The 22,451-nt window shown below is 38.1% G+C and overlaps 1 long non-coding RNA gene across 1 annotated transcript; it reads right to left on the bottom strand.

Moving 5' to 3' along the window:
- Positions 1-2,031: 2,031 nt before the first annotated feature.
- Positions 2,032-21,690, bottom strand: LOC149917174 (uncharacterized). Its single transcript, XR_016467972.1, has 4 exons — positions 21,609-21,690; positions 17,500-17,593; positions 11,371-11,446; positions 2,032-2,099 (listed from the first exon to the last, which is right to left on the bottom strand). It is a non-coding gene; the product is annotated as an uncharacterized LOC149917174 (long non-coding RNA).
- Between the last annotated feature and the right edge of the window lie 761 nt (positions 21,691-22,451).

The following is a 22,451-nucleotide window of genomic DNA, read 5'->3' as shown; positions in this document are numbered from 1 at the left end:
CAAGCATTTTTTCACTGGTGAATTAAAAGCAGTGTTTATCAATTGTAGCTTGTGAGAATCATTTCTACATAAGGTGATGACTTAGCCATAAAATCAATGGACCAGCTCCCTATTTAGATATTTTTACAGTTTACTATTTCCAAATTTATTTCAAGTGACTTAATTATAATTAGAATAACGATAGCTCCTTAACATTGTGCTGAAACACACGCAGGTTACAAAATCTAAAAGCTCAGTATATGAGGCTAGATTTCAGCTGCAGAGTTTGTATAGTTTGAGGTCATGTTGTTGAAGCATGAAAGAATGTTCTGTGGTCAAATTGCTTGATTAATTGTACCCACCTAATCTTTTAAATCTGAATAAAACCTATCCTTTGCTGTGGGATAGACAGGTTCGTATTGACCATACACTGCTGCCACTCTTTGGTTATATTTTGGGGTGTTCCCTAATTTCCCACTGCAGGAAAGCTGGTTTCATCACTGCACAGTTCTAAAAGAGGAAAGGGCAATCAAAACCACATATCACTTCATCTACTTAAAATATGGATATATTTAGAATAGCTGCAATATTGCTGCCACTGGCATTTTAACTATGAGCTAAACCACGACTGCTGACAGGCTAAAAGGTTGTCACAGTCAAGGTCCTAATTACTCTACAAATTGAAGCTAGATTGTAAGATTCATCTACTCATGCTTAAGGCACACTGCTTGAGGCACAGGGCTGGGAAGGAGGGTCTACATGGGCTCCTTACAGAGCCAGCAGATGAGCCAATTCATTCACAATTTAAACCATTTGATTACAGATGTAGGACATACGAGTTGAGGCTCTCATACATGTTTAGTTCAAACTGTACTGTTCAAATTGTACTGAAAGATCAGAGTTTGATTTTATATCTTGAACTATTTCTCAATCCCCTTGTGTCCTGCACGGCAATCATATACAACAAAGACCATAACATTTCCCTGGTATCTCATGCTTGCCTTCCATGTTTCTACCTGATGCATTAATGACATTAAATACTTTGTGTAGTATGGTTTGGTTCAAGAATGGTGTACCTTACTAAAAGACCATATGAAAAAATGCATATCAAGGACCTGGTGGTGAGTTGGTAGCAGAGTTAATTAACTCTCAGCTCATAATGTTTGCTGGATCAACTTGCTCATGATGCAGCAACTCATGTAAGCTGGAAAGCCTTCAGATAAGTTCCATCGCTCTTATAGGTATGAATTATTCACAAGCAAAGAGACACTGCTCTATCACAGCAAAACCTATGGCACTGATGTCTTAGAAGGTGCTCCACATAGATTTCTGTTCAGAAAAACAGGGTAAAGCAGTTCTCGAAATATCCACAGCACCTTGAAGTGACTGCTTCCAACCACATGCATGCAGCTATTTGTACAGTACAAATAGCCCTTTTGTTTGTGCTTTTGTTGGTTTTTTTCTTTGAAGACACAAACATGGAGGTAGGATCATCTTACATGCAATGTTGGAGCACAGACTGACCATCAGGGAAAATCACATGCAACACATTCTCATTCCCAAGACTGACACTGATTAAACTTATCTCATTAATACACAGCTTTTCTTCCCTCCACTAGAAAGAGAAGATTTTTTTCTATATTATTTGTTTTCTACTAGGTAAATAGTCTTTTTGAAGCTCTCATAAGGCAACTTCTTTCATGTTTCTCTTCACATTGATTTGAGTCTCTGAGACCTGCAAAGGACCAGTACAGCCCCCTAGGCAGGAGGCTCTGCACTAGCCTCCAAGACAAGCCCTGCCCTGATACAACAGCCTTTTTATGTGCTGCTTGTGCTTGCATCAGTCTCCTTGACTCTTCAAATTGACTGTCTCCATAGCCAACTATACGGGGTGGCCACTTGCATTACCCTTGGTCCTGCCAACATTGTTGCCCCATCAAAGAAAAGGCAGGAAGGTGGTGCAAGGATGCAGAGAGCACCTCCCATGTTTATCTTCCTCCTTGCTGCTGCCAGCAGGTTGCAAAGCTCAGCCAAGCACTTACCCAGTAAGTAGTTTTGCATGTGGCAGGCCCAGGCTTTCTAGGGCTTCCTGCAGGTATGTTGAAATGAAAGGTCAGCTGCTGTGGAGAAAAGGGAAAAGAGCAATAAATGTATCTACATCAACAGGAAAGAAGAAATATGCCTAGAAAGACCTTGGGTGTTCAGTGTTTAAGATTCTGTCAAATATGAGACTGTATAAAACTTGAAATAAAAGAAACCCATTGACCTATTTAATGGGACTAGTCATTAGAGCAACGAGAGCCAAGGAAAAAAACAGTCTAATGAGGAATTAAAAAAGAAAAAAGAAAAAAAAAAATTCTCCCCAAGCCCACTAGCCCAGGGCAAGCTTAATTAAAGTCAGTGTAGAAATCTTGTGCAAGAGTGAAGAAATAAACAGTTAAACATGTTATTTTTTATATTTTATCCCTGTACTCCTGGCTTCTCATTCTCTGTGATTTGTTTCACTCTCAAATAAACCAGCAGCCTCTTGCTTGACTAATTTGGATAAATATAAACTTTTCTGGGCAAACCTAGAAAATAAGTTGTTACTCTGAATATGAAGCCCCTGATGAACATTGTCTTGTGATTCTGATAATTACGAATATTTATAGTTCGTGGTTTAAGAGGGCAGCACTAATTGGACAACGGTTTCTGGACTCTCTTCTCAAAGCACTTAAATGATAAATCATTCACCAAAGACTGATAATATAAATAAAGCGATAGATTGGCTTTCCCTTGCTCTTCCTTTCTTTTGATTTACAAAACAGCTCCAATGAGCCGTCTGAGGCCAGAAAGCCAGCATTGCTATGAAGCTCATACATTGTTATGTCTATTTACAGTGATCTGGGAGACTAGAGGGGAAAAGTTTGAATCAACAAATATTTTCTACATTCTGACTGGTAACTCCAAGGCCTGTTTTCAGGGTTTTCCAGCCCCAGCCCCCCCCTTGTCTGTTACAAGTTATGATGTGTGGATGAAGGCTTTTTCCCATGCAGTAATGACTGTATACTGAGATTTCAAGGGGCTGTTCATGACAATCCCATTTTCTGTGTAATTTCATGGTTGTCTTCTTGAATGAAGATATTGGCTGCTCTGAAGCAGGAGGTCAGATGCTCCTGCTCCCTTTCAGTATTGTTCCGGAGTATGTTTCCTTTCAGCTGATGAAAAGTAATTCATCATTTACACCCTTGAATTCTGCCAGCGTTTTTTGAACAACTTTTCTTTCCCTGTGGTACCTTGGGCCCATGAAAGAGATAAATAGGTTCAATACAATGCCAGGCCCCGGATCCTGGGAGCAGGTTCGGCCTCGGAGGCCCTGAGCTGCCCCTTTCTCATGATGGAGTTTGTCACCTTTCTACCTCTGGAAGTCAAATCCTGTCGACTCAGCCATCTTTCAGCCTCTCTGAAGTGGCTTTGGCACCCACTGGGGCATGTGAGCTTAAAATTGATTTTTTTTTAAGATCTGTCAAGTTCCCTTAAGGGAGCGGGCTGACAGCCGGCAGGCTCTGCAGCCTATCACAAAGCGCTCCATGGCTCACAGGCACCCGAGGAACTTCTTTGGCGGGGGCACAGGGCCCCCAGCTCTGACACCTGGGGAGGGCAGCACAGCTCAGAGACTGGCCCTCCACGAGAGGCATCTTCCTGCCAGCCTGCTCCCTATGGAAGCTTTTTAGCCCAGATTTGTTGTTTTTCATTTATTGTTTAAGAAGCAGAGATGTTAAACGAAGCCCACACCTCTGCTGTCCCCACACCTAGGATGCGTTTCCTCCACAGTTGCACAACCACTGTGACAAACTTCACGCCCTCATAAACAGGTCGCCCTTGTCTTTTCAGAACCTGACCAACGAAATACAATTAATTTTGAAGGAAAGTGTCAGCAGATTAACTCGCTGGAAAGCAAAGTGAACCTACACCTCTGAAAGGGCTCTTAATAAAGCAGTAATTTCACTGCAGGAATACTGAGCAATTCCAAGGTATGCATTCTCAGACCCAAAAAGTGTTAGTAACATGACTCCTTTTATTTTATTTTATTTATTTATTTATTGGAGTAATCTTCAAAGAAGAGCAACTAATCGTTCCACCTGATCAATTTTTGTCAACTTTTTGCTCAGAACTTTTTGGGGACTAAAATATAGAATATTCCCTGGACTGGCTTTTTAAATACAGCATAGCTCCATTCTCTTTTCACTCCTGGAAGTCTGTTTTTAGCAAAAATACCCTGTTCATACACATTACCAATACACATTCACGGTGGGCAAAAGGATTGGTTAATTTGCTGCTGTAGAGACAGCAGGGGGAGCAAAAATCACTGCATCATTGGGGAATTCACAATAATACTGGATATTCAAAAAACATTTCTGAAAGGAAATAGACAGCCCGAAGAAAACAATTCTTCTATGTTTTTATTATTGCCAGCCAGGCCAAAGCCATAAGGTTAGCCCAAATTTTGCTATGAAAATTATTAGCAGAGGCAAACAGCTAGGAGAAATCTTAAATATGCAACAAAAGTAACGTGTGACTCTTTGTAACTCGTGATGGAAATGCTAGGATCCCCCTCTTGAAGCTGAAAAAGACGATGAAGATTTGCAGCTTGTCGTAAGGAATCTTTCTCTGTAATTTTTTTACTGTTATTTTTTAACTGTCTGCATTCCAACAAATTGAGAAGGTAATGGCCAAGCAAATATAGCAGCACACAGCTCGCAGGCATAGCAGAGCCCTTTCAGACCCACCTGACAGTGCAACAGTGCACACTGGCTTTGGTTGGGTGACTCAAGTCGAAAGTACGGTGCAAGGACAGAGCAAAGGACTCACTGGAGACTCAGTGAGTAACCAAGGGACAATTTGTGGCAAAATCCTGGCTAAAATATAGTCTTGCCAGTGCCAGGGGCCAACACACCAATCTCGAGCGGTTACTAGATCTAATGATACCTCAAATACTTGAGATACATCCTTAGCTTTCTTCACACCTCCTGTTCACGCTTTCTTTAGAGGCACAGGTTACCCTGCCAGGTTTGTGGGTGTTGCCCAAAATGAATGCTATCAATAGCTCTGTTTTTCTTTGAAGTTTGATTAACTCTCTGAAACTGGATTGTCTTTTGTACCGAGTGCTGCCAATTGGGTCACATTAACAGATCATGACATGAATTTTGCGATATTTGTCACTCTTGTCAGTTCCTCAGGTGAAGATACACATGTTGCAATGTAAAGCAAAATGTTCCTCCTTTGTTCAACAGCTCTCCATCTGCCCATCCATCCATCCATCTGCCTCTGCGTACTCGTACACAAAAATAAAACCTGCTAAACAAATCCGTTATCTCTTTGTCCAGACTATCGTGATTTGTGGATCTATTTCTCCTTTCAACTCTCTGGAATACATTTACAGAATATTATTATCATCTCAAATATTTTTGTCTGCGGTTAGCATTCAGCATTCCCTTTTTTTGCTCTTTAATTAGTCTTTTAGTTTGCTTCTGCCTATCTTATATAGCCTTTCAACTGCTTCACCTTACCAGATTTTGTACTTTTTTTTTTTTTTTTTTTAACACCTTGTGCTTATTGCTTATCTTACTCTCTACTACACAACCCTACTTAGCCACATTGGGCATTGTTACCTTTATCCTTCTTTAGACTTAAACCAGGATGAATTTCAAATGTCCTCCAACTGTTTCTGAAATATATTCCAATTTTCCTCAGTAGATTTACCATACATTATAATAAAATCCTGATAAAAATTCCTCAGCGCACTTTGCATTCCCTCAAAGTCAGCCTGCCATAAGGCTCAAAAAATATTTCAAATCAAATGATGTTGAGATCACTAGATCTTTCATACCTCTTCAGTTCAACACCCTTTATTACCCTTGGCTCAAATCCTTGAATTAATTCAAATAGTTTCTGAAAGACAATTCAATAAAGCACACTTTATTGAATCGAGGAACTAGAAGCAATCATATGTTAGCTTTAGAGATGTGAGTATTCCTTCCTTAGTTTCACCATATTTATTGCAGTCAATAACAGAGTAATTAAAAGCCATCATTATCAAAGTTCTGGCTTTCTTGAAGGCCTCTCTCATCTGAAAGCAAAGATCTAAAAGTTAAAAAAATCATTCAGAAAACCACCTGACTACCTTTATTGTGCTTAACTTTCATCAGAATTGACACTGCCATGCCAGTCCAAACACTTGCAGCATTCCTCTCATCTCCCAGGAATACAGATATGGCTCCTCCTCTGTCTCCCCTTTTTCTCCACAAACCCCAGACCAGTATCTCAAAAACCTCAATTTCTTGCCTCAACCATATCTGTGCTATTCCAATAATATCATGCTCATCCTTGATACTCATAGTTATCATTGATAAGTCTTTGATGTAATAAATCCTTGATATAGTATCATACTTATCCTTGCTATAAGATATAATCAAAAATGAAAGCAGAAACTTAAGATACAGAGTAAAATATATTACTTGCCAATTTTCCACAGTAACTTTTCATCATTACTCCAAAATTACTTTTTAATGCAAAGAGTAGTTCCAATCACATAGAGGCCCACATAATTCAGATACTATCATAATCACAATTAGATTACATTACTGCAATCAGGAATGGAGATCATTAAGAGAAAGAATATAAATTGCTTTAGTTTTACAAGTACTGAGCTAGCAAAATTATAATTAATCTCCATTTATAATCTTTTCTTTCATAGAACTGCAAAGCATGCTACTTTTTTTAGGCCATCAATACAAATTAGAACTAAGTAATAAAGCCCTAACTACTACTACTACTGTGCAGTTCTCAGTCGCAGAAACTTTCACATTACGTACAGAAGGCTTCTTTTCATGCAAATAGTGCCCTCAGCATAAAGGAGATTTTTACTGCAATAAGTCCAGCTATTTCTATAGTAAGTTGGTTGTTCATAACGCAAAACGCAATCAAAACTGTCCATCCTTCTTCCAAACAACGGATGCAAAGCCTGCTTCTGAAATTGGATGATGTGTATTCTGAGAGATGAGACAATAAAGACTTAGCAGCGGAGGCAAAGATGCACAAGTACCAGATTTCACAAGTTTTCAGAATTTATGCTAAAAGACAAGCATGTAATGCTGTCAGGAGAGGCAAGATGGCAGACATGGCCTCATAGAAGTTGAGCATGTATTGCCGTACTGAAGATACAAAGCTCCGATAGAATTTTTTTATATTGTAATATATCCCTTTTCCTCATTTTAGTTCTCCATTTTGAGAAAGAAGATTATTAGAAATCAGTGGCCGTCTTGCCTACACATAAATATTCTTTTAAACCCAAACCATACTTACCCTGACAAATGAGAAAGAAATTATACAGAAGGAAAAAGAAGTGTGGCCCCTTTTTAAATGCATGTCTTCCTCTCTTGGTTATATCAAGACAGAGCAAAACAACCCAAGTAATTGTTGGAGATTTGCTGCTTCAGAGAATAAATGACCACCCCTGGACAGAATCTGCTTTGTGCTCACCATAGGGCAAGCAGAAGAGTTTTAAATCCATGTGAAACAAAGCAGTAAGACTGCTGTAGATTTCTTGGTTAAATTGTCTCTTCACAGTCCCCTGTCTGTGGGCTACACTATTCAACCCAGGATTGTTCAAACCTCTAATGAAAAAATTAAACTGGGTCAGATTGGAAATGAACATTTAGACTACATAAACAGACACAGGACAGTTTATGTGTTACTTTAAACACTTGTCTTCATAACAGCAGCTTATTCAAATCTAGTCTGAAACCACTGGCACTTTAGATGAGTACATTCTATAGCAAATGTTTTATTGAATATATCCTATCCACTCCGCTGCTTCCTTAGACACCAGAGCACTTTGAATTGTCTTACACAAACCCCTTAGCTTCTGGAGTCTGCTCTACTTACTCAACATCACCAGTAAGTGCTGAATACAACCTCTTCAAGTTTTTTAATAGAACTATTGGGACCCTTTTCTCCTCCTGATTTTACAATACGTTTCCAGGCTTCCTTACCATTTCATGACAGTAACACACCACGCAATGATTTTCTACCACGCAGGTAATTATGAGCCATGCTGTCTCACGAGTGGCAGCTGTGGATGTACTCCTGGGACTGTTGTGACTTCAGCCTTGTTGGCAGCAGAAGGAGGGGCATAACACCATTCCCCATGGCTGACTGTGACTGGGTCAGCTTCTCACAGTTGACTTCTCTTTTTCCCCACAAAGGACTTGCTAAAGTTCAGTGATGCTTTCAGGCTCAAGCACGTCTGAACAAATGAAGTTCTGGATGACGATCTTGGATATAGGCCTTTAAAATCTCTATTTCAGATATGCAAATGCTCTTTTGGATATGGCTCTTGATCAAGTTTTCATGAACATTCACATTCCTATGCTGAAAAGCGTGTGAAATCAGTCATCTACCAGACCCGAGCAGAAATTGCTTGATTTCTTTTTCCTTCTCTGCTTTTCCTATATGCTTGAAATTGTCTTTATCATCTTTGTCTATGCGCTATTAAAATGTTTTTTCTTATCTCCTGTAACCAATTCAGTTTGGGTCAACATTAAAACCTTCCGCTCACTTCAAAGAAATCCAAAAGAATGCAAGGGAAATCTAAAGGAGAAAACTATGAGCACTAGGTAGCATCCAGAAAGCACTGTCAGAACAATATATTTGCTATTTTTTGTCAAAAACAAAGAGTATTAGTTTACAAAGCATAGTTAAAATGAACAAGCAACCTACTAAAACGTTATAAAACTGGAAATGGCAAAATTCTTGACGTCTATTAAAAATGTAATTCAGATGATTACGTTAATATGAATGAGGGAGTTACATACGTTTTCTGCTTTTGGATTGTGAGTTGGTTTTTTTTTTTTTAAATCTGCCAGCAAAAGAACATGATCTTAGTGATACGTCAGAGATAAAGTTGAAACACCAGAATGCCCACGGCAAATTCAGGGAACAAAGACTCACTCATACAGAATAAGAATGAGTGGTTATGTATAGCATAATATTAACTCAAGGTGTTTTTGAGAAGCACAAGTGCTGAACATCAGCAGCACGCACACAGACATATACATCTCTTTTCTTACAAGTTTTTTGTCTAGTGCAGTGGAATAAGAGCTGTCGTGCTACTACAGTGATGGACATATTGCTGGAAACTCACTAAAGAGAACAGTGTGTCAGAGGTATCCTGCATGTAAAAAGGAAAAAAACACTGATATAAAGTGTAGAACTCCTCAGACACAGTTTTCCAGCTGCAGGACTGACCCATGTGTGGGCTACACTTATGAATCAAATAGTCAAATGTCTTTCAGATATGATGTCACATAAATATCCATTTCCCAATGAAACCATTCAAGAAACAGGTAGGAAAGCACTATTATTTCCCACATTTTTTTTTCACAGAAATGTGAGAACTGTGGCAGGTGCTGTCATTCGTTGTGTGTATGTCTTTTCTAAGTTATTTCCAGTTGCTGTAGAACCTGCACAGCCCATCAGAAAGCTCTGTGAGGACAACACAGAGAGAGTTGAACCTTTTGGATGTGTTGATAAAGAGAAGGAAAAAAAAAAACAACAATACAGTGATTACACAGAAGATGTTTCAGCTAGTAGTGTCTATAGCATTAGCTACACTAATCCCCTCCTAAGTCGGACTTGTCTTGTGATGGACAAATTATCCAGCTTAGCGAGGTATCTGGGGTGGTGATAGAGTCCCAGCGAGTCAGCTGTTCAGTTACCTTATATTTCAGATTTCCTTTCAGTTCATGAATATACTCAATGCCCTCCTCTTTGCAAAGGACTATAAACAAGATGGAGGCCTAAAAACCCTCATTGCCTATCAGAAAAAAAAACAAACAGGACATCCTATTCCAGTGCTGACACAAAAAAGTTGAACAATTTCCTTTATAATTTAGCCATTTCTCCAAGAGACAAGGAAAATTTGAATGTGTGTGATCCACAAATAAATGTATTCCAATCATCTTAGTTACAAAACTTTAATTCCCATCTCCATAGTATGAGAAAAAGGAAAAACACCTCTGCCCCACATCTAAAGCCAATAGCAGTAGCTTGTGTTGAAGGACTGAGACGAGTGACTAAGAAGAAACTATTATTTTCTAGTTCCTGAAGTGTATGCAATACCAGTAATCAGACTGAACTTCTCAACTAGAAATTGTTTCATAAACACTAGAAAGTAAGCCATTAGCAAACTGCATTATGAAGCAGTGGATGCTGTGTTCTTAAAAATGCCAGTATCTTGGATACCCTGTCTATGCATACCACCTGCACAGTTATCATTTGCTGTCTTATCTTCAATTAATAAAAATCACAAAGGATTGAAAATATATTTTTGTAACGTATATTAGCAAAGGAATACAAAAAATCATCCCAGTAGGAAAACGTGGGAAGAGTCAGAAGAAGTGATGCAGACTGAGTTTAACAAAGAAAATGAAGGCGTGACTCAACCAGTCCATAGATATTTACATGAGCACTAGGATATTCATAATAAATGCTTAAGTAGCCAAGAAAGGTGAGGCAAGAGCCACAGAATTTCAAGACATCCTTGTGTGGATTAGGCCAAAATCTATGTGTTTTTTGAGCTGAAGTAGCAAAATCTTTTAACAGCTTACTGGAGTTGTGGGTACTTCATCAGTACAAGTTCAAATGAAAATAAGTTATGTTTCTAAAAGATATACTCTTTTTGAGTGGGAATTAATTTAGGGAGCCCTATAGTCTGTACTGCAGAGGTCAAACTATATCATGGCTATGGTCTCTTCTGACCTTATGAATTATAAATGGTTTAGGGACCAAAATACTATCTTAAAAAATTAAAAATACTCTCTCTAAAAGCATAGATTTCAATACCAGAAGGGTTCAGTCAGTCTTTTATCATTCAGATGTAGATAAATTGAGTCCTTGCACTTTTCTCTCTATCTCTTTCTCGTAAAATCTAAGTCTTGTCTTTTCTACATAGATATTCATGACATTTTGTCTCAAGAGCTGTGATTTACTCCAATGTCTTCAGACAAAAATATTTCTTTTCCTCTCTGTTCTATGCTATGCGCTTGACTAAAATTAAGTAGTAATAAGTACAGTAGTAATGGGAAAATGAAAACAGCAACAGACATACCCACCTCACTAAATAAATAAAATAAATAAAGTTTCTGATCTGCTTTTTAAGAACTGACATGAAAGATATATGTATTTTAAAAAATACTGAAAACATATGAATCAGAAATATAAACTATACTAATGAAAGAATACTTTTCACCAGAAGAAATAAAACTACAAAGGTTTTTGACTGATTATTTCAGAGAAATTGTGGGGAAGAAAAAAAAAAGAAAGAAAGAAACGGGGTAATGGGAATCATACCTTCAAATGAAAGCTTTCTAGGTTCAGAGGAATTCATGTTGCCCATGACATACGAATTCACCAATGACAGGCCAACCTGTAACAGCAGAAATGCAATGTATTGAGCCAGCTATCTATGCAATATATATCACTAGATAATTACCCTTCATAAGTAAGTAATATAAATAAAACCCCTACTTTTGTTTAAAATGAAAAGTATTAGCACTCTTCTAAGAAAATTATTTGGAGTCTTCTTTCCTTAAAGAGCATATTATATATTAGTATACAGTATGATCCAAGAGAAGATATGTCCTAAAATAAGATGACATTTGAAAGCGTAGGTGAGTTACATAGAGTCTCCCTCTGCTTTCTAGTTTTCTAGGGGAAAAAACCACTGAAGTATCGACGTTTCTATTAAGAATAGGAAGAGATTAATTCCAAAGAAACAGAAAAATTTTCCGTTGCCGTTGATATTGAAGGTAAATTTTAGCAAGTTTTTAAATAAAAACAAACACTACAAATGAAAGCCAAGTAATTAGCTGAAAATCAATTCAATGTTCCTTTGTGTACAGGGCTGTTATAGGTCAGCAACAGAAATAGAAATGGAAATAAAATTTTAAATAAACAGCAAAAATAATTCTTTTAGAAAACAGGTTAGAAGGACCTTATTTAGTCCATAATTAAGATCGGATACTGAAGAAAAAAAAAAAAAAAAAATGGTTTCAATGCAATGGCCTGAATATTGCTCCTGTTTCCATGAAGACAATCTATTGTGTCTGTATGGGAACTGCTGAGTCATGGCCTGAACCTCTGATTGATCACCTGAGGCGAGCAATGAGTCAGCCCTGGGAGCACAGGTGAAGGCAATTCACCTGTGCTGCAGGAAGGGGTGGAGCCTGGCTCCACCTCTCCTAGACCCATTTAAGAGCTGACTACCAGAGGGGAAGGATCTCTCTCTCTCTCTTTGGAAGATCCACTCTGCTGGAGTTTCCTGAGCAAGCCCACAACATGGGTGAGCATCCTATTTATTCTCTTTGTCTTGCTGTGCCTAACTCTCTTGCTTATTTCATTATTATAGCATCTTAATATTATTTGATTATATAATATTCCTTTATATAATTTTCATTGATTATACAGTGTCCCATGAGAATGTCTGAGGATGGGGCAGCTGAGATTTCCATCTCTCTCACCCTTGTGTATCTCAGTGTGTACAGGGGTCATCTAGTGGTTAGTGAATTTCTCAGGAGCTGAAATGGTGAGAATCACTGCATCTTGTCCTTTTCCTGCTTGTCCCACACAGCCCTCACCCAAAACACAGCCTTTGCTATCTTTCAAGCTAAACAAGGCTGCTGAAATTTGGATGTCCCAAAGTTTCCTTGCGGTAGAATTTCTGCAACTGAACTGAACCATCAGAGTTGGTTTTGTCCTTAACCATTCACAGAGTTACTTATGGATTGTTTAGAATCCATCCATAATTATGGAGATGGCATGATGTAGGTAAGAGATTTGAATTGTGAAAATGCTTGGCAGTAAATATACTAAAGCAGCCTGCAGAATATCTGGGACCGTCACATGATTAGACAGAATTTTCTCCTTCACAGAATCACAGAATGGCCCGGGTTGGAAGGGACCTCAAGGATCATGAAGCTCCAACTCCCCTGTCACAGGCAGGGCCACCAACCTCCACAATTAGTACTAGACAAGGCTGCCCAGGGCTCCATCCAACCTGGCCTTCAGAAAGTAGCCTTCTCATCTAAAGATAATTATCAATGTATTACAGTAGTTTTGGTGAAATTAGTTAAAAGTACTTTCATTTGTCTTACAGTGAAGCTCACTATGATCTATTTGCAGTGTTTGCAGGAATGACTCACTTTACACAACGTTTTCTTTTTTGTAAGTGAAATTTATTACCTTTATTGTCTTCACGTTGTTATCAACATGCCACCCCAGCAGGACCATTCCACCTTTGGCAGCTTGTAGTTTCACAGTTATTAAAAGTTAATATTCTTTACAGGACAATATGTACAGCTGAATATTTCAATCTTTAATGTAGGACTGAAGGGGAAATATACAGTGAGGCCTAGAAAGGGACATGGTTTGACTCCTCATATCAACATAGAAACCTACAAGAAATAATGACTGTAGGGGGAAAAGTGTATTTTAAACCCTATAGCAATTTCATAATAATGCCACTGCTTTAAACGAAACCTCTTTCATCTTTCTATAGGAAGAGAGAAAAGCAAACAAAATATATACCCTTCCAAAGTTCCCAAACTGCTCTTTTATGTATCTCTATTCTGCCTTCCGATAGATATTTTGATGGACAGATAGAAAAAGAGGTTAATTTTTTAACTACTTCATCCTTGCCTAATATTCACCAATAAGGAGAAATTTCTAGGTCTCTCTTCCAGGCTTTTTTTCACACACACTCTTAATTCCATTTGGAACCCGCCTGCTGTTGCTAGATCATCATTAACACATAGCGGACAGACCACTACATATATATATTATATATATGTGTGAGAAGGATAGTTAGGATGCTTTCAGGGATGGGGAGAGCAACATCTGCTGAACAAGAAGATGAAAATCTGTCCTGCAAAAATCTCAAATGGAAAAAGGACGCTTGCTCAAGCTCCTGATATCCCAAATTAGCAGAGCCCTTTTGAAATCTAAGGAGTTAGGAATGTTGGCTGTGTCATCCTGAAAAGACTGTTTTCTGCAATTCTGAATGTCCCATAAGCACCTCACAAAAAGTTACCACCCACACTCACCCCATGCTCCATTCACATATATGGGGGTTTAATGAATGCATAGATTGGGACAGGCTTAAACTAAGAGCAACTGAAAACTATAGACCAAGATGACAGGATTTTCTTCATATGCTTTTTGACATTTTCAAGATGCACTGTCTTAGTCATGAGATCCTGATTCCATCATGATAAGCTTTGACTTTGGCTCGTAAGATTTAATTACCACAAAGGGAATGCAGACAGAGCTGGACTGAGTATCTATCATTGCCCAACTAACTGCATCTCAGAACCTTCCAATTCTGACCAAATGGTATGGGTCCTGGCCAGAGCAGCCCTTCTTTACACACACCATCATGCATGTTAGTGGCAGTTTCTCTGCCCAAGTCAGCAATATGAATGATTTAAAATGGAAAACCTGGGCAGTGACCACACTTGTTTGGGATGTGCAGGTGACCTACCAGCCACATCTTGTCTGAGGAAAACCTTGTTTCTTTCAATCTCAGGCATGTTGTTCAGTAACATTGTGCTGATTAAGCTAAAATACACAGATAAGGTGAATTTAGGAAACAATTCATGAGATATGAGCAGAACATAGGAAACGTGACAGCTGGGCTTTCTGCATCATGATGCCAAGTTATGTTATGCATGTATGTTTGTTTCCCTGGTGGCAAGTCTATTGAAGGCTTCTGAAGCTCCAGGAATTTTGATAAAAATCAAGCTGTGACAGGTAAGCAGGACAATGGGAAATAGAGTTGAAAAATTGGAAGAGGGTAGATTTAGACTGGATATTAGGAAGAAATTATTTACTGTTGAGGGTGGTGAGACACTGGAACAGGTTGCTCCTTGAGGTTGTGGATGCCCCCTCCCTGGAAGCACTTGAGGCCAGGCTGGATGGAGCTGTGAGCAACCTGGTCTAGAGGGAGGAGTCCTTGACTATAATGGGGGTTGGAACTAGATAAGGTCCCTTCCAACCCAAACCATTCTACATTTCTATGATTTCAAAGAAGGATAGCTAAAGGAAAACAACATATTTTTTCCTGCTTTTACTGTAAATCACTCAGCATGGATTTCTTGTGTAGAATTTCACAGATATTAAAAAGAAAACATCTTTCCAGCATTAGCTGGGTAATCCATTTCTTCAGTGATCTGCTGTGTATTACTGAAAGGCCTTTCAGATACACAGAATTATTTGTTTAGATGCTAGAAAAATAGTTGTGCCAATAAACTCTGGCTTTCAGCTTAGACTAATGAACATAGACCAATATCAGTGTAACTTATAATCTACTGCTTGCTCATGCTGAACCTAAGTTTCCTGCAGCTGAATTAGTTAAGTCAAGTGCAGTGTTCTACTCTGTCATCTTTGGCTGCAGTGTTCTACAGCTGAGTACAAAATAGATAATGAAAAATAAAATCACTGATAAGAATCTTTTGCTAATCCTCATAGGTAATTAGTAAATGAGCTGTAAATCAGTTCTTGTCTCCCACTGATAGCACTCATCTTGTTGGCCAACCAGTTTTCAATCAGTGAAGCCCAATCTGAGGCAGCACATACTTGCAGCTGTTGAAAAGACAGCAACAATAAAGTAATGAAAGTTCCCCATGATATAATAATCCCATTCCAAGGTGCCACTGGAGGAAAAAAAGGAAAACAGAGAACAGCAGTACCTTGGCTGGTTCTTTGCCCCCAAACACTTCTCTTGTTGAGCAGCAGATTCTGATACCTTGGCTAGCACAGGTCTCACCTGCTGCATCCATGCCCTCCTTACCAGATGCAGCCCCCTCAGATGTGCTGATTTTCTACAAGCAACACAAAAGCAACTGCAAACACAAAATGATTCAGAAGAAAGAGTAAAAGAGCATCTGTGAGATCAATGTGCTGCTTTGATGGGATAGCACCGAGGGGAAAAAAAAATGGGATGTGATCCTTCAATGTTATTGTTCAGTTCTCAAAATTAGGGTCCAAAAGTGACTTAAGATGTGCTTTACTGTAACCAATACTCATTCACAGCTAATTCTACAGGTAAAGGTGTGCATATCCTTTCACAAACTCTAGATGCTTGATTTTGAGTAAAACAGGGCAGAAAACGGAACTGTGTCTGTAGAAAGAGGAGGAATTTTTGCTTTTTAAAGCCTCTGATTATACTCTGAATGTTCAAGAAATAAGAGAGGCTTACAAGGAACGGATTTCTTTCACCAGGAAAAACATGGTAGCAATCTTCACACAAGGTGAAAGTTTTCCTTGACATCAATGAAGTGTGTTCTTCTCCATATTCACTAGGAGAATAAGAGAAAACTATGCTGTAGAAAGAAAATTTAGCTCAGGAGTTGGGGAAAACTTCTGAATTGTGAGGATAGTTACCAACTGAAATAATATGCTGAGGAAATCTCTATTACTGCAGGCATTTAAGAAGAATTAAACAAACATCTGTCAAGACTGACATAGGTATTGTTGATCTTACCTTGAGGCAGGGATGCATTAGGTGACCTCTCAGGTCTCTATTGCCCTGTCTTCTGTGATCGCTGATTCATGTCTTTCTTTTCCACCTCCCTACATATCTTTACTTATGCTACCAGACAGGAATGTTCACTAATCAATTCTATCCCTACAGTTAATGCTTTCTCTTTGTACAGACACTTGGCTTGAGGAATCAGTTTCAGCTATAATCAAAACAATTTCTTAATAAAAACACTCAACATATGTGAATCACTGCATTTACTCCTATAAGGTTGAGTCTTAGCTGGAGCCACAAAGAAGGCTTTAAATACATATATATATATATATATATACACATATATACAGCATGTATTACAGTGTGGTTTATTAAACTACTTCTGCCCTTCAAGAAATCTTCATATCATTTTCAAAAGAAAAAATTACAGCTGCTTTAAACTAAAGACACCTCATTTCTTATTATTGTGCCATCAAAAATGAAAGTAATAACAAGAATATCACAGCTGCATTCCAATTCCAACATCCAGGTATATTTAACAGCTGTAAGTATTTATAACAGATGATGTTTTCAAATGCCTTCTACTCTTTACAGTTTCCAGTTTTCTTGTCTTCAATGTCACTTAATACTTTTTAGCAAGGTTTATATTGTAACAGGGACAAACTGGTGCCATATACAATATTGTTTTGAATAACAAACTTTCCTACAGGTGGACAAAACATTCTTTATTAGGCATTCATGGCACTAAAAATAGGCTTATTATTTTGTGGAGAAAGGTGTCGGAAAACTCAATTTTCATTTGGAAAAGTCAAGAGATCTGAAACAATATTTGTATAGATCATATAACATAAATTCCAATTAAGTCATTTGCCCAAGAAAGAATACACCTATCAAAATGGGGTTCAGGAGTTCTTAGATAAATATGAAGGATTAGTTCCTTTCTTACTTACATTCTTCTTTCTTTTCTCTTCTTGGAAAGCATTTCTGTTTCCCTGCTGGGCTCACACAATATATGAAGGATTCGTTTCCTTTACCGTCCAGTGTCTACACAGAGGGAAGAACAGACAAGTTATCAGCATTTGCTTTTATCTTGCTGCCCTTTTTGTTCTAGACACATTTTTTGCCAAGTTAATAACTCAATAACAGTAACTGGTAACTCAATAATAATTACATTGGATAGTGCATTAAATAGTAGGTTTTCATTTGTCAATCTTAAAACACTTCTTCAAGGATGCTAAGCATTGCACTGTGTGATCACACCAAGATATGGACTCATGATGTAACTTGCTCAAGGGCAGACAGCAGGCCAGCATAACAACTGGGAATATAGTTGACATTTTCCTGAGCTTTAGTGCAGTGTGCTGTTCCCAGTGCTTTTTGCTTCATCATACAGGAATCTACATGATACAGTTTGGCTCCTTCTTTCCTATTCTTATTTTTTTCAGGATGAGAATGGGCAGCCATTATCAGTTGTTAGCAATGTACGATAAGAGCATCTGAGGTGATAGAACAAGGGGAAGTGGTTTCAAGCTCAAAGAGGGTGGATTTAGGTTAGATATAAGCAAAAAATCTTTTATGATAAGGGTGGTGAGGCAGTGGAATAGGTTGTCTAGGCATGTGGCTGATGCCCTGTCCTTGGAGACTTTCAAGGCTGGATCAAGCTCTGGGCAACTTGACCTAGCTGTGGTGTCCCTGTGCATTGCAGGGGAGTTGGACTAGATGGTCCTCAGAGGTCCCTTCCAACTCTAAGGATTCTATGATATTAGTAAAGTATTAGAAATAAAAGCACTGATATTAGCAATGTATAAACTGCATCAACTTTCTACAGTTAGAGAAAATGAAAATCAGAGTAGGTCACAAAGATCTCTTTCAATACAGGTAGATTGCAAGCATACTTGTGCGTAACAAAACTACCCCTATTATACATGTATTTACTATGGGCTATTTAAATGCAAAATATCTACCTTTTATCAGCTTGCTCTACTATTACTGACTGGGAAGGAAGCCTATGTAAAGAACTCACGTGGGTATTTTACTCCCTTACTCTACCTTATACCATACTTACTGCCTATTTGCCTGGGTAATAATAGGCTGCTCTAACAGTAACAACACATACAAATATCAAACTGATATGAAAGACATGTGCACACATACCCTTTCATAATACTGTACTTAAAATGCATTCCATTGTAAAAAAAATATATATATATAAAGCAATCATGTAGTCACATCAGACAAATTTTGCACTAAGACACACACCAAAGATGTGCCAAACTCAGGAGATGATATCTGGACCTTTTCAATCAAAGCAAACGGACTCCTATTAACTTTCATGGGACAGGGAATTTACTCAAATCTATAAATAAATTCAAAAGAATTAATTGACTGCATTCTATTTAAACCCAATTTTACTTTCCTATGTAAACTTTAACAAAAAATATCTGATTTCATAGAAGTATTCGAGCAATTTGATCCTTTATAATATTAGCATACTTTTAAAATGCAAAATCAGAGCTAAATGTTTTAAAAGCTGGCTCTTTAGTGCTGCTCTTCAAATAAAATCACTGGTTTAGTTGCTGAACTAGAGCTTAGAAACATATTTTGTACAATATCGCACAAAGGCAAGAATAAGTAGTTAATGAACAGCTCCATATAATTCCCTGTAAAATATTAGCATTTCAGGCAGCATCCAAATGTGTGCTCCCTTTGTAGAGCAGATATGTTGTTGAGATATTCACTGCTATTTAAGTAATCTTGTATTCAAACTACAACACAAGACAGTGTTTAATGTTCCAGAGCTTCAAATGATGGAAGAGAGGGGTCTTGAACTAGATGTGCTGACTGGAAAATAGCATCAAATGAGTTGTGAGAAATCCAGTGCAGGCTATTTCAACTGCATCTTGAAGGACTGGCTTTAAAAATTAGCTCCAAATACAAGAAATGTTGCAGACATTAAAAAAAAATATATATCGAAACTTGAATGCTGATTCTGTAATTCAACATATACTTCAAAATGAGAACTGGGCAGTTACTTTCTGCAAAGGCATTGGAAGGTTCACGTGGGTGGAGAGAGTGAGACTCAGTACCCATCCTGGCATGGCATGGGACACCATGGTGTCTAATGGCTCCCATGGAAATCAATGTCATGGCCACACAGTTGCAGCATGCACATTTCCTCCCTTTTCATATAATTCCTGGGGCAATTGCTGTAAAATATGATTTGCATGTTTTTCAAGGAAATACTTTTATTTTTCCTTACATAATCACATGACCTATCTGAAACATCAGTTATGCAGTTGGTTTTAGGCTATGCTACACAGGCCAAATTCTTGCACCATACCTGCAGCAACTGGATCTTATTTTTGGAAGCCATTTTTATTGATGCCAAGCTTACTAACATATCCATCAAAGCGCCTCTGAAATCAGCACTGAAGGAAATAATTTGTGCAAAGAGGAAATTAAAACAAAATCTTTAGGTCCAAGTTATTATTCTGGGTGAGAAGTTCATAGTTGTTGCCTCATTCTGACAAATCAGTAGCATCCTTCAGTAATGAAAGAGACCACATGAATACGAATCATAAACATGAGCTGTTCCATTGGACTTCTGTACTAGGTGATCAAAATGCTGTTAGGGCCTCAGAAAGCAGACTGGATTAGGGAAGGAAATGACAGTAAACTACACATCAAGATCCCCATGAAGTGTATTTTATTGTATACTACAGGCTTTATGGTATCTTCGGGACTTTGCCATTTTATCAGAGAAACTGTTGGGTGGCCGTGGACATCCAATCTAGCAGGAATTTAGGCTAGCCCATAAATAATAAGAGGCCAATGAAACAGAACTATTCCAGGAGTTAAGTGAGGATTTACACAAACATAGATGTAACCTAGACATGGACAACATCCTATTAAAGTGCATGCATACACTGCCTATAGACCTTCATTCTCAGGCACAGCACTCACGGTAAGAGCAGTATGCCTCCTTTTACTGCTCCATGGTTGGAACCAATAGATCCGCTGAAGAAAAGTCACGTACATGGGAAGTGTGTGTTTGTAAAAATCACACACTTGATGTTTTTCTCAATTCTCATCACATGTTTCATTCAATAGACTTATTAATCAACCATAAGAAATGACTTAAGATGTTGAAACAGTCATGGCCTTTGTTCTGTGTCAATTTTCTTGGCTTAGCTGACATACAGCTACAAGGCATGACGGATCAAAGTAATTAAAGTTCCAATCATTTACCTTTCTACATTCAGTGTCAAGACAGCTAGCCTTCACCCTATGTTCAGAGCATTTTCGTATTGTTTTAACATGTTATAGCTGCGCCATTTGCCTCGCTGTACTTAAGAATTTGACAGCATTTCCATTATAAAGTTTGTATATGAAGATTTGAGACTCCCTCTGTATTCAAACTTTGCACATAAACTCAGAGACCACAGGCAACCCAAAACCAAGAAGCTATTCTTTCTTTTTTACTTTTTCATAGTTCATTTACTTCAGGTTAATTCGGTTAGGTTTTGTCTATAAGAACAAAAATTTGCCAGCTCTGTTTCACTTAGTTTCAAGGTACGTTTCCTCTGTTCTGTGAACATGATATGAAACTTATTTTGTTCCTGTCATGAAATACGGTAGCTAATTACTCCTCTTATTTACTATTCCATCATACACATTGTTTATAACTGAGATATGAAAACACTTGGTCTAATGGAGAACTTTGGGGTACAAGTAGGGAGTGACTTCTGGGTAATTGAAGAATAAAAGTATTTGTATTCAAGGACGTATAGAATCACAGAATGGCCAGGGTTGGAAGAGACCTCAAGGATCATGAATATGTATAACCAGTAAATTCTATTTTCCCCAGATTAGGGAAGAAGATACATTTTTATTAAGTCAAACAGATAATAAGAATCTTGGGAAGAGTATTCACTAACAAAATACCAGCAAGCACATGTATAAAAAAACCTGTAGAAAAGCAAAATAACTCGCAATCAGTGAAAATGACTGTCTCCAGGAGTCTTTCCTTCTCTATACCTTCTCTTTAACCACAGCTCACCTGCTGCTTACATAGGCTGGCTGGATCTCCCAGGCTGTGGGGTGGGTAGTCATCTTCTGCTTCTCATCAAGGTTTGCACAGGACCCTGTGCAACACCATCAAAAGACATTTGGCAATTTTAGTTAAGGATCTTTTGCACATTATCAGATACTGTGGGTTTATAGTCTCCTGTGTCCCTACGTCCTACCTTCTAAAATAGAATAAGCTTTCTCCTTCCATTTATTTACATTGTTTGTAGAAAACATTCCTGAACAAAAAGGGAGGATAATTCAAATTGAATGTCATTTATAATGAATACCTCCACCAGTATTTTTATAAATAAAACAGAGAGCAATTATTATTTTTCTATGTATTTACAAGAAACAGGCAATGCAGTGCACAATGTTAAAAATAAAATAAAACAATAGAAGGACATCCCGTTCCTCAGAAGTTTAGGGCTGATAAATCATAAAACATCCGCTACCTTGTCAGTCATTACAGCCCTGTCTTGTGTCAAACTCAGTCAACATGCTTTACTATTTACCTTGATTAGAGTAGTACCAAGCCCAAATTTCTGTCATTCCTCCCATTGTCATCTCACTTTTCTCCCTTCGATGACTTTTTAAAGTTCCCAAAGCATGAAACATTCACTTTGATGCTGCATCACATCCAGTTAGAAAGCTCTGGCATGTACTGTTATGTTTAAACCAACATGCAAATGTAATCAGGAATGACAAGTCGTCCCAATAATGCAGTCACTCAGCTTTGAGAAACTCAAACAGACAGATTATAAAAGAGATTCTCACAGCCACAGGTTTGTGCTTTTGGAAATGAGTCTCCGAGTCAAATTTGAAGGAAGTTTCA

This window comes from Phasianus colchicus, chromosome 7, assembly GCF_987193195.1.
Source record: "Phasianus colchicus chromosome 7, bPhaCol1.hap1.1, whole genome shotgun sequence".
NCBI lineage: Eukaryota > Metazoa > Chordata > Aves > Galliformes > Phasianidae > Phasianus > Phasianus colchicus.
The sequence above is the reverse complement of the archived record's forward strand: the minus strand, read 5'-3'. Positions and strand labels throughout refer to the sequence as shown.